The following is a 13,919-nucleotide window of genomic DNA, read 5'->3' as shown; positions in this document are numbered from 1 at the left end:
CCTCTTTTCTAAGCCCTGGAGGGAAAACAACATATTAGGGCAGGGGTAGGGTAAGGGGGGTGCTTATAGCTCCTCTCCTAGCCAGAGGATTATCTTGCCTCCACATGTCAGTCAGCCCCACCAAGCCAAGTCAGCCTCAACTCAGCCTCTGTGAGCAGGGCCCAAGCTTCTGGACCAAGGCCAAGCTGGCTCCCCTCAGGACCTCAATCCAGAGGGAACTGCACCAGGCAACTCCACACCTTCAGGTCAGACCAGGTCTGACATCACACTGGTCTGGGGAGGAGGCTGGCCAGAGGCCAAGGGAGAGAAGGGAGTGATTCAGACACATACCATGACTGCCCACACTCTCTCCATCCTCAGGACACAGGGGCCCACTCCCTCCCAGGGAAGCTTGGCAGCTGAGGTCCTGAGGACAGGCAAGGCTGAAGCATATTTGCCAGCAATTCTGAGCCCATGGGCCCTGAGTCCAGCCCTAAAGCCTCTTCACCCTTCTCCCTAAGGATGGGTATTTCCTAAGACTATTGAACTTGCCCTTCCTTTCTCAGTGGATGCTCCACTTTCTGGAGGTCATCTCTTCTCCACCCAGGGCTTCAATAATCACCATGTGCTGTCTCCATTGCTGACCTCCTGAAGCTCTAGACTCACATTTTAGACATTGAAAGGACAGTCTTAACAGGAGGATGCAGGTACCACAAATTCTGCATCTTCAAACTGGGCTCATCATCAACCACTTACACCTAGCTAATGCGTGCTCCCTGTACCCTGACTGAAAACATTCTAAGCCAACGCCAGCCACCCAGGCTACAAACCTCACCGCTGCCCACCCCATCCTAGCTTTCCCACTGGGTAGGCCACAAAATCTTGCTGTTTCTGCCTCATTATTCCTACCATTAATAGCACTGGGATCAAAAGTCAGACAGACCTGAGCTGAAATCTTGGCTCTGTCACTTTCTAGTTGGGCAATTTAGGGCAAATGAATTAATGTCTAAGCCTCGATTTCCTCATCTGTAAAACAAGGATAAATATTACTTCCTCCATTGAATGTAGAGTCAATGAGATAATGAATAGCACACTTAGCACAGCACCTGGCACATAGTTGCCTATTGCTATTACTGTCATCTGAACACAGATCTTAAGCCCCTCTCCTGCTTACAGCCTTCTGTAACTCCTCACTGAACCAAATACAAGGCCCTTCAGGATCCACTCCTTGCCTATCTGTCCAACTCCATCTCTAACCATTCCCTTCAAATGTCTCCATGTTACAAGTCAAATATTTGCCCTTCCTTAGACACTCTCTTCTTTAGTTTTAATGTCTTTGAGCTATTCTCTTTGTGACACTCCTCTTTGTCTACATGATGAACTCCTATACACCCCTCAAGACCCAAATCAAATGTCATTTCCTCTGTAAATTCCCATACCCACTAATGGTTATTTCTGCCATGCTTCCCAGGTTATTGTGTTAACATGATGTTTGAAAACAATACTGGTAAAAATACATAATAGTACACGTGGAAAGCAGCCAAAAGAATTAAAAACTTTAAATTATCCATCACACTCTGATCCTTAAACGGTCCCTATTCCTGTAACACATATTAATACATAACTCTACTGAGGGGGCCCTACGCACACACCTCTACTATAGTCTGTACATTGTAAAATAATAATGTGCTTATATCTGTCACCCATGTGTCAGACTCTGTCATGGCATCTGATCAAGAGAGTTTGCTGAAAAGGACTTCAAACCTTTGTGATGGACACTGAAGAAAGGGGGCCTGACTCTTTTCCAGTGAGCTAGGAGATACGCCTTACTTCCAGTGGATACCAGGATTAAGCCTGTTTGCCTTCTCCTGGCCCTGGCTTTGCTCCTCGCACACCCCTGCCCCCACCATTATTTCAAATCCAGTAAAGCAAGCACCTTTATGGAAAGAGGGGTTGCCAATCTCATTATAGTCACTCCCGTCCCAGACCTGCTAAGCTGCTTTGCTCTACAAAGCCATTTCATCCTCAGGAACAACATGGCCAGTCACTCAGGCAAAAGAGCCCTGAATCTCCACGAAGGCTGCCTTCTCTGGAGGAGGACTGGGGTACAGGATACCACATGGTTGATGGGAAAGAGGTCTGGTTTGTCAGGCATACCAGCCTTGATGAGAGAAAGAGGGGACAGAGGAATGACAGGGTGGGAAGGCAGGCCACAGAAGCAGGGGTAGACACACCAGATACAGGGACCCTCCTATGCCTCATTTCCTTTGACTCCAATGGAAGAGGTGTGACTTTCAGAGATGAAGGAAAGGATCTAACTAAACACCATGACACAGACCTGCACTAATTCAGCACCTCCCCACATGTACCAACTTGGTCTTGAAAGTATTCTGTAACAATTTCATGCTCCACCAGCTAAAAACTGGGTGCCAACACTGACACCCAGAGACAGGACACTGAGAGTCCTAACACATTCCTGGAGCATCCCCCCTCCTCTGCATACACACACACACCACTACAGTGTGACGAAAGATAAATCCTACAGTTGTCTGCACACCATGCACACCAGAGGGCCAGGGCTGGGATGCAGGGTACTGCAAAAGCTTCCTCTTGCCACTCTTCTGGCCCAGGCATCACCATGGCACCAAGGCCCAAGCAGTGACTCCCAGGGAGGAAGGCCCAAGCAGTGACTCCCAGGAGCCAGCCACTCCCAGAGCTCTTCCAGGGCTGAGCAGAGACCGCCCAGCTCAGTCACCCTGCCTGCCAGCTGAGGCCTCACCCCACCCCCATGCCATCATCAGAGACCTAGCACTGAAGGGGCCTATTGTTGGGGCTTGGAGGTGGGGTGGAGAAGGAAGCAAGAGCTGTGAATTGTAAAGCATTTACTCTGCATGGGGGACTGCTTACCCTCTGGGAACCATGTCTACACCAGAATCCCAAGAGCTAGGAACATCCGGTGCAGGGCTCAGGAGAGAAAGGTCTGACCCTGGGAGTAAGAAATATCAGGGATGTCAAGATGTTCAAGATACCTTAAATCCAACCTGCCCACCCATTTTAGAAACAGAGAAACTGAGATCCTAAAAAGGGAAGGGACTTGCCTGGTCCATGGCACTTAAAACCTGTCATAAGGGAATGGATCTCCAGGAGCTGGGGGTGGTCAGCTGTTCAGAGTAATGATAATTCTTTTCCAGCCATGGAGGGGCAGGCCTGCTAAGGTCGGGACCTAGTGAGGTCAGGGGCCCAAAGAGACCCTGCCTCGTTAGGAGACACAGCACACAGAGGATAGGCAGAGACGAGAAGAACCCAGTGTTCGCGACACCCAGCTGAGACACTCAAGGCTCCCAGGAGGTACAACTGCTGAAGGGAGAAACCAGGCCAAACCTCTCACCCTACACCCCTCCTCAGTCACTCATCATCTACTATATGCTCACCTTGTGCTAGAGTTTGGAGGAACTATAAAGAAATCAAGGTCTGGATCCTCAAGAAGACACTATGAACAGGTTCTTTACTAAAACTTTATCTTCACTGACCAATGAACATCCCCTTTACTACCCTACATTATCCCCATGTTACAGATAAGGAAACTGAGGCTCTGGAGAGGTGACCAGGGTCACCCAAAAAGTGAAAGATAAAGCCAGGAATCAGTCCATATATACAACTGTACACTACATTGCTTGGCTCAAGGATGCAGGCCCATAAAAGGCAGACATAGATTAGAGTCTTGTTTGTTACGTATATACTGGATGCTGAATGAATTCACGGATTCAATAGGGAAGTTTTTTAAAGAGGGGACGGAGGTTCCAAAAAAAGACAGTACACTGTACACATGCACGTAACTTCATCTTTTCCAAAAACCCACCAAAACAACAATTAAAAAAAAGATAAATTTTTGGAATGGCAGAAGTCCCTGAGGATGGATAGAACAGTAGAGACAATAGTACAAAACTTGGGGAGCTGGAAAGCAGATGGGGCCATGACAACTGAGAGGATGTGCTCTACCAAAACTAGAGAGTAAACTAACAAAGGAGAAGACACAGAACACAAGAAAAGAGTTGATCCAACACAAAGAACTGTGAAGGAAATGCCCAGGATGCTGAAGGGAGATCCCAGGAGGACAGCTAAGTATCAGTGATAGAAAGCAACCAGCCTGTGCTGCTTCAGGACACAAGGCTCTGAGACAGAAGGACAGATTTGATAGAATACCTAATGTAACTGATGACATTCTTAAGAAATTTAGACAGCTACTGGAGAGTGTGACTAAATGAAAGGTACACAGAAAACAAAGCAAACAAAAAAAGCAACCCCCAGGAGAACAAAAAGTTGTGCAGGAATGGAAAAGTCATCACAGTTTACAACACCATAACAACATAAACATAGATGGGAGACAGAAGAAAAAATGAGATACATCTAGAGTGGATGGACTGAAAGATGGAAAGGGTTAAAAGGTAGAGGGGTGGGAATAGGAAATTAAAGTCAAACCTTCATCTTTAACCAAGATGGAGTAACAAAGATCAGATTTAACCTGACTGAAATAACAACGAAAATAGACAAAATGTACAAAACGGTTTTGAAGGCACCAGACATCAGGAAACAAAGAACAGTGAGATCCATGAGACAGGAAACAAAGGAGTTCAGCCCTACAGTTGGTTTTCCAAGCTACAACACAGGGAAGGGAACCAGTTGGACCCCGAAAGACTCCCTGAGTTGGGAAGATGGAGTTGAAAGTCTAGGAGGCTCACAGAACAGATCATCAGAGAAGAGAGAGCACCACAGAGGTCTATAAAGGGTCCCTCCTCCAAATATTCAGCTGAGTACTGATCATCACATGAATGTGTAGAAACAAGGCTGGCCGAAAAACCCACCCAAAAGGCTTAGAAGTATCAGTACCTGGTGCTCACAAGGCTGGGAAAAGTACCTGTTTCTAATAGCTAGCTAGACTGGAAAGGCTAGGCATTTGGGTAGAACAGGCAAATACCTCTTGCCTCAGCAGTGGGAAATTATTAGCCCTAGATTGAGCACAGCTGTGGTCCCACCTAATAAATCTTAAAAACAAGATCCAAATGTATCATACTGTTTCCAAGTCACTTAACTACATCCCAGAACAAAGCTCAAGAATATTTACAGGAAAAGAAAAATACACAGCAACCAACAAGGTAAAATTTGCATTGTCTGGAGTCCAATAAGAAAGTACTAGGCATGCAGAAAAGCAAGAAACTATGACCCATAATGAGGAAATAAAGCAATCAATCAAAACCAATCCAAAAGTGACACATTAGAATCAGCATTCAAAAACATTAAAACAATTATAATTATTTCTAAAGACTATAATTGAACTTCCAGAATAAAAACTACACTTCATGAGATGAAAAAATAAACTGAATGGAATTAAAGGCAGATTAGATAATGCAGAAGAAAAACTTAGTGAATTTGAAGACCCAGTACTAGAAATTATCCAAACTAAAACAAAGAGGAAAAAGAGATTCTTTTTTAAATGAACAAAGCATCAGTGAGCAGTGGCACAATTTTAAGTGGCCTCAGGTATATATAATTGGAGTTCCTGAGGAAAGGAGGGAGTTGGAAACAAAAAAAATATTTGAAGAAATAATGACTGAAATTTTTCCAAATTTGATAAAAACTGTAAGCCCACACACTCAAGAAGTTCAGTACACTCCAAGCGCATTAAGGAAACTACACCAAACTACCTTATAATTAAATTGTTCAAAATCAGTGGTATAAAAGAAAATCTTAAAAAGTAGCTGGGGAGGGCGAGGAAGATGAGTTACAGTGAAACAGATAAAGATGACAGCAGATTTCTTGCAGAAACAACAGAAATGAGAAGGCAGTGGCACAATGTCATTAAAATACTGACAGAAAAAATTAACTAGAATTCTATTCCAATAGAAATTTCTTTTTTTGTTGTTAGTTCATGTCTTTTATTAACCCTCTATAAAATTACTTGTCTTCCAGTTTGCTGAAGCAATAGGTTAGACAATGTTTGCCAGTCATGTCTGTCAAAGTGGCTCTTCAGAAAAACTCCAGCACCACATTTACCTGAAGGGCACACCCAACAAAGGCAACTGATTTTGCCAGTCTCATCTACCTTCTAGTATTTCAAGACAGCCAGCTCAATCTTCTTTCTCTTATGCTTATTCTTCTAGGAAGTAGTGTAAGACCTCTTCCTTTTCTTAGCACCACCACAAAGTCTCAACACAAGATGAAGAGTGCACCCCTTTTGAATGTTGCAGTCAGACAAAGTAAAAAGTACATCCATCTTCCAGTTGCTTGCTAGCAAAGATCAATCTTTGCTGCATCAGAAGAAACCCATTCCTTATCCTAAATCTTGGCCTTTACATTTTCTATTGTATCCAACGGTTCAACTTCAAGAGCGATGGTCTTCTCCGAAAGGGTTTTCATGAAAATCTGCATCTCAGGAGTGGTTCCACCACAGATGATGGATCAGAAAACAGAAATATATTTTTTAAATAAAGGCTAGATAAACTCTTTAAATATACCAAAGCTAAAAGAATTCACCATCAGCAGACAGATCTACACTACAATAAATGTTAAAGAAGTCCTCCAGACAGAAAGAAAATAATACTATATAGAAATATGGATCTATGCAAAGAAATGAGTAGTACTGGAAATGGCAATTACATGGGCAGTTATTTTTCTTATTTAAATTACTTTAAAAGACAAACTGTTTAAACACAAACAATATCAATGTAGCGTGGGGTTTATAACATGTATAATTTTTGACAGTATACTATTTTAAGGCTCTTATACTAATATCGCTTTAACTATGATAAGTTAAAGGTATATATTATGAATCCAACAATATATAGAGAGTTACTGTTTAATAGGTACAGAGTTTCAGTTTTGCAAGATGAGAAAAGTTCTGAAGATGGATGGTGATGAGGCACGATATGAATGTACCTAATACTATTGAGCTGTACACTTAAAAATGGTTAAAAAGGTAAATTTTATGTTATGCATATTCTACCACAATTAAGATAAAAAATTTTTAAAAATAACTCAATACCACAAGAAATACCATTCACAATAGCACCAAAAAATATGTAATATTTAAGGATATGTCTGACAAAAGATATAAAAGATCTATACACTGTAAACTATAAAACAATGGTGAAATTCGTAAATCTAAATAAATACAGAGATCTGTTACTCATGAGTCAGAAGGCTCAACACTGCTAAGATGTCAGTTCTCCCCAAACTGATCTATAGATTCAATGGAATCCCAATCAAAATCCCTGCAAGGTTTTTTTGTGTGTGTAGAAATTAACGAATTGATTCTAAAATGAATAGAAAATGCAAAGAACCTAGAATAACTACAGCAATTTTGAAAAGGAAGAACAAAGTTCAAGGCTTACTATAAATCTATGATGATCAAGATACTGTGGTACTGGGATAAAGACAAATAGATCAATGCAACAAAACATCAATGGAACAAAACAGAGTGCAGAATTAGATCTGCACATATAAAGACAACTGATTTTCAACAAAGGTACAGAGGCAATTCCATAGAAAGAAGACAAGTCTTTTTAACAAATAATGCTGGAACAATTGGATCTTCACATGCAAAAAACTGAACTCCAATTTATACCTTGCACCATACAAGAATTAACCCAAAATGGATTGGCACCTTAACGTAAAACCCATAACTACAAAACTTCTAGAAGAAAACATAGGAAAATTGGGTTAGTCAACGATTTCTTAGCCATGTCACCAAAAGTATCCATAAAAAAACAAGTTGGTAAATTGGAGTTTATTAAAATTTAAAACTTCTGCTCTTCAAAAGACACTGTTCAGAGAATTAAAATGCAAGCCAAAGACTGGAAGCAAATATTTACAAATATATCCAATATGAGGCTGGTATCCAGAATATAAAAAGAACTCTCAAAACTCGATATGGAAAAAATAAAACCCACGCAATTAAAAAATAGGTAAACAATTTGAACAGACTTATTACCAAAGATATACAAATGACAAATAAGCATGTGAAAAGATGCTCAATATAAAATTTAAAAATTTTTAAAATAAAAAACCAAATACCATAATTTTTAAAAAAAATTTTAGAATGTCTGAAATTAAAGAGACCAATCACACCAAATGTTGACAAAGATATGGACAAACTAGAACTTTCATAAACAGCTGCTAGGTATGTAAAATGGTAAAATCACTTTGGAAATCAGTCTGGCAGTTTCTCAAAAGTTAAATGTACACCTACCGTATGATCTAACCATTCTAGTCCTAAAGAATTTACCCAAGAGAAATAAAAAGCATTTATCCATACAAAGACTTAAACAAATGTTCATAGCTTTATTTGCAATAACCAAAAACTGAAAACAACTCATAAACAGACTGTAGTATATATGTACAATAGAATACTACTCAGCAATACAAAGGAATGAACTATTGATACTTGCAACAACATGGCTGAATCTCAAAATAATTATGGTGAGTGAAAAAAGCCAGGCAAAGAGAGAGCACACACTGTATTCCATTTACATAAAATTCTAAGTAATGTGAACTAATGTATCCTGACAGAAAGCAAATCAGTCTATTACTTGTTTGAGGGGATGGGAGATGCTAAAGGAGGGGTGGGATGCAGGACTTACAAAGGGGCCCAAAAAATTTGGGGGGCCTTGAGAATAATGGATATGTTCATTATCTTGACTGTGGCGGTGGTTTCACGAGTATATACATATGTTAAAACATTAAATTATGTTTTAAGTATGTTCCATTTACCATATGGCATTATACCTCAATAAAACTATTAAAAACAAAAAAAAGCACTTCATCTCCCAGAATAAAGCTCAGGGTAGCAGGTTAATCAAGGGTTTAGGGGCCAAAGGAAAACATCTGGAAACACTAACCCCCTCCTCCCCAACATCTGTCAGCCAGGGCTCCTGGGGAGGTGGGCACCAGACTGGCAAAGAAGGGTCTGAGCCCTCTGCACTGAGGACACTGTAGGGCCCGCTGCACAGACAAGGAAACTGAAGCCCAAAGGTGTTATCTTGGCCCAGGTTACACAGCTAGTAAGTAGTCTAATCCCAGACCTGTCAAAAAGTCCTTATCTTCATCTACCACAAATGCAAAAAAGTCAACCTGAAATAGGATGAAGATGTGTGCTTGTGTGTATATGTTATGAACAGACCATTCTCTCTGCATTGAAGCCAGAGAGCCAGAACTAGTCTGGTCATCCCAGAAGAGCCAGGCATGGTGCACACAGCACCTGGACTTCCGGTGCACAAGTGTTTGGGGTGGCAGTGAGACAGGCAAGCGTGGGATGAACCTGACAGATAGGTTTGGGTTTGAGTGAGGGCAGGCTAACCGGCTCCTCCAGCACAGTCCTAGCTGCTGCCTGCCTAGGACGTCACCACCTCTCTCTCTGATCTCTACAAGGGAGGACTATCTCCACCCTGCCTGCTTCAGAGAGAAGCCATGTGACTCAGAACCACACCTTGGGCTGGGGCAGAGAAGGGTCCCAACTAAGGCCTGAGGCAGACAGTAATACTGCACAACTGCACAACTCCCCAACTCCCCGCCTCCCCAAGGGCTAGAGAAGCAAAAACCCAGACGCTACCAGATAAGAGGTGAACAGTCCTAGGCAGACGAGGCCCATTAGCTGGCCAACCAAGCCCCTCTGGGCCAGGAATGAATAGGCCTGGCACCCAGGCCATGAGGGAGTGGACAAGAAGCCAAATCTAGCTCCCGTCCCTGCAAACACCACCTCTAGACTGGCCTAGGTGCTGGCCCTGGCTGGTACAGAACCCACGATACCATAGCCGCCCATCTGTCTACCTCCACATCTTGGGGCTGAGGTCTAGGCCACAGAGGATGTCCGGAGTCCAGCAGTGCATATACCCCGTCCCCTTCCACTCCTTTCAGGCTGGGTTCTGAGAGTCTACAAGGAGACAGAAAGCCTCCCCAGTAGCTCTCCACCCTTCTGCTCACGATTCATCCTTGGCTCTGGGCCCTCAATATTAATCAGCTGTGACAAGAAGGTGTGGCGGGAGCAGGTCAGGCTCGTGCCCAAGTCAATGGTTGTCACTCACACCTCAGCTCACTTGGCCAACAGGGTTACAAGATAAGGTCCTGTTAATGCAATGCTGCCCCCTTCCCTTTTTTGGAATGTTTTGAGGACTTGAGGCAACAACTTGTGCTGATTGCACCATCCCAGATATGACATGGAGGCACCCTATCTGCACAGGTAAACAGGTGGAGAGGATGACTACTTCCTCGTAACCTCAGCCTGGGGCTAACCCTCTCTTCCTTCTGCCCAGGCCTGGCAATCACCCAGGCTGTCTCACCTCCAGTCGACTCTAAGGAAATGCCCCATCACTCTAGTTGGCATATACAATCCTAGGAGGAGGAATCCTGCCTCACTGTTGTGAAAATTACACAGCTTCTCCCTTCCCAGGTACAGGAGAATGAACAAAGGAAGTTTGGAGATCACTCTTTCCTGAGGTAACCGCAGTCCCCCTGCTTCCAAACATACCAATTCCAGCTGAGCTCAGAAATGGGCTTCCTTACCTGCTGCTTTCTGCTGCCTCCCTGCAGACACAGCTTCGATGATGTCCAGGCTGAGGTGGCAGAAGAGGATCCAGCAGGACACTGCCTGCTCGCGGACAGTGGCTTCCAACGCTCCCAGGTTCACAGAGGTCTTCTGTTCCCCATTTCCCACATCCCTACATCTTGCGCTCACTTTGGCCCTGAAGCGATTCCGATGCTGTACAGCCAGTCTGTGGGTTACCACCTTCTCCTTCGCCTGCGTCTCCGGATCCTGTGCCCCTCAGAATGCCCCTTTCTCTCCTGGGACTCCTTCCCCTCCAGGTATGTTTCCTGGACAGCCCGCACCACCTGTCCCTCCTGTACCCCCGGCAGCCAATTTGCTTCCTGCACCCCCAGGCGCCCCTCCCCCTCAGGCCCCCGGGGCCCCACAGGCCGTGCCCTCCCCACTAGCTCGAGTCTCTCTCTGCGAGTCGAGGCCTCTCCTAGAACCACAGCCTCCCGTCTGAGGTGCCCGCAGCTCTCCCAGTACTGGTCCCCTTGCTCCCCGGAACTTTCGAGCCCCTTCCCGAGCTCAAAAGAGCGGTCCCCAAACTCCGACAGCTGCAGCAGCCTGCGTTGGCTCCCCTCCCCCCGCTCCTGCACCCCGGCGCGGGCCTCCCCACGCTCCTGTACTGCGGGGCTGCCTCCCCCCTTCTCCTGGTGCTGCTTGCGGGGCCCCAGCCCCTCTTCTTGCACCACAGGCCAGCTCGCGGAGCCGGTCCTCAGCGGCGGGCGCCTCCAGTCCGCGCCGTCCAGCGAACCCCACAACACCCCCCTGCTGGGCTCGTGGCCCCCCCGCTCTAGCACCCCCGGCCCCACCCCGCCCTCCTCCTGCACCGCGGGACCTACGCCTCCCTGCTCCTCCACGCCGAGCTTCAGCCCGCGGAGGTGCTGCGGGCCCCAGCTGAGAACCCCGACCCGCTGCGGCTGCTGCTCCGGCAGCACCGGGCTGAGCCCGCCGCGCTCCTCTTGTGCGCCCCGCCAGGGGTCCCCCGCCCGCACTGCCCAGCGCACTTGCTTGCCCCCCAAAGGCCGCGCGGTCCCGCCTCTCCAGATGGTGCTGCCCTCGGCGCTCGCTCACACCGCTTCCTGCCCGGCTCCCTCTGCTCCGTCCCCGCCGAGACGGAACTCTGGGGTCGCGTACCCTCCGCTCCGCGGCCGCCCCCAAGTCCCCGGCACGCCTCCCTGCCCACGCCTCCGGGCGTTGACGTCCACACACCGGGCGCCGCACCCTGCGCCCGCCCCCGCAGGTGCTGCGGCCCCGCGCGCCGGCCCGCGAGGCAGCAGCGCCCGCCTTCCTGCCTGAGTTCCTGAAGCGCGCCTGCGCCTGCGCTGCCTCGAGGGGGCGGGGCCCGACCCGCCCTCTTAAAGGGCTAGGTTCCACTTACTTCTCCCCGTGCCCTCTGTCTTCGGTACCCCGCCACTCCCCGGTCCTCGTTGCACCCGTCTCTTATCCCAAAGGCCCTGCTTGCGCCTTCCTGTGATGCCAAAAAGGGAAGGAGAGGTGAAGCCGAAGGTAGGGCGTTCGCACTGAGGAGGTGTGGTCAACCACTCCCTATGAAGGAGCACTTAAATAGGAGTCTCGAATTCTAAGTAGTTCGCTGCTGCCGACTTACCATGTAACAGTGTAAAGAGTCTCTTCCGTTTCACCTCAGTTGCTTCGTTTCTAAAATGGGAAGGTCAAAATGGAAAGTTGACAAAGTCACAATCCATTAAGTGACTTGAGAGAGGGATTCTAGTAATCTCTAAACTGCTGCCCAGAGTCCTAGGAACCTGGGTCACCCCCACCCTTTCCCTGAGGCCAATGGAGGGCAGAGGGTATTGAAGGTTACTTAAATGAGGAAGATCTGATCTCGGGCCTGGACATTCATTTCCTGCTGGGAACACAGGCAGAAAGCTCCAAGGTAATGGGACCTTACTCCCTGCTCCACTGCTCCCTCTTAGACCCTCTTCTGCAAACCCCGAAGATAGAGAAAATTCCCAGCCCCGCCTACCAGTGATAGTGCAGCCTGCCAACCCAGATCCCAGCCCAACTGGAGGCAACCTTGGGCTGTGAAGTTTAGAACCCAAAGAATTGCGGTAAGTAGGCCCTGTTACTGACTATATCTCATCTATAAAATGGTTATAATAATAAAACAACTTCAGACAGAATTGTCCCAAAAGTCAGATATAGAGACCTATGTAAGGATGGCACTTTCTGCACTCCCATTGTCTAGTATTGGGCCCCAGGACCCTGGCCAGCAGACAATAGGGCAATAAAAGAGGACGGGTTCCAGACGCCAATGCGGGGGCTGGACTAGGTGAATTTGGGTTATGGTATCTTACCCTGTGAGGTGGGCAGGGCAACTTTCTAGTAAATCATTTGATAACAGTTTGTGTAACAACTGCCCCTCCCCATGGAGCCAGGGCTGCTGAGCAGGAGGTAAATGCACCCCTAGCTGGACTAAGAGAAGGTTTAAGGCAGGCAGGACTCTGGGCACAACCAGGTTAGGATTTTCTTCCTTGTTCCCTGGCCTCAGAGGAGAAAGTCAGGGGGAAGGAATCTGAGGGGGGCCCTCTCCCTGACCTCCCTCACACTACCTCAGAATGACAATTGCTAAGAGTAAGGCCCTGCAGTTGGCATTTATTCTCATCCAGTCCCCACCACAATGTAATGAAGTACACATTTTACAGATAACAGAACTGAGGCTCTATATGGTTAAACTAACTTGCTCATGTTCATACAGCTGATAGTAGTGAAGCCGAGATTCAAATCCAGTTTTCTGACTCCAAAGTCTGCTCTGAACCACTAAGGCATAACAAAGCAACGCCAAACACAGGAGCTTCGCTTTGGGAAGCATTCGTTCTGACTAGATGTAAACAACTGATTGGAGCAAGTTTCTCTGTTGGTGAATCAAACTCCAGATCAAACAAAGCAAGGGGTAAAAGCACTTGTATCATGGTAGGTCCTGCTAAGTGATCCTCTTAGAGGAGCCCAGCTCCCTGTTCTCTCACCTCTCCAGTTGCCCTCAAGAGCCAGATCCATGCCTCTTACATCCTTAGCGCAGGGTTATCTGGAGCTTTAGGCCTACAGAAAAGAGGCCTCCTGCTCCCTTCCCCCATCCTGCCTAGTCTCAGCTCCTGGACTGTTCCCACCAACCACCACGTTGAGTGCTGGGGCTATGCTAGGAGATGTCTCTGAGGCTGTCTCCTTCTCTGCACTGTTTTGTGACTCTAGCACTAGAAGCTGTGGAGACACCTTGGGAGACTGCTCTGTCCCCAAGGAGCTGAGAACATAATGGAGGAAATGAGACACAGTCTAGAAGCATAAAGCTCAGAAGATTCAGGAGGTGACTGTGGGGATAATCCCAACCCTCTAACATGCCTGT

At 46.6% G+C, this 13,919-nt stretch overlaps 1 pseudogene; it reads right to left on the bottom strand.

Annotated features, from left to right (window-relative positions):
- Nucleotides 1-5,375: 5,375 nt before the first annotated feature.
- Nucleotides 5,376-7,017, bottom strand: LOC111734162 (annotated as a pseudogene).
- Between the last annotated feature and the right edge of the window lie 6,902 nt (nt 7,018-13,919).

This window comes from Pteropus vampyrus, unplaced genomic scaffold (assembly GCF_000151845.1).
Source record: "Pteropus vampyrus isolate Shadow unplaced genomic scaffold, Pvam_2.0 Scaffold826, whole genome shotgun sequence".
Taxonomy (NCBI): domain Eukaryota; kingdom Metazoa; phylum Chordata; class Mammalia; order Chiroptera; family Pteropodidae; genus Pteropus; species Pteropus vampyrus.
This window is presented reverse-complemented; position numbering and strand designations above follow the sequence as displayed.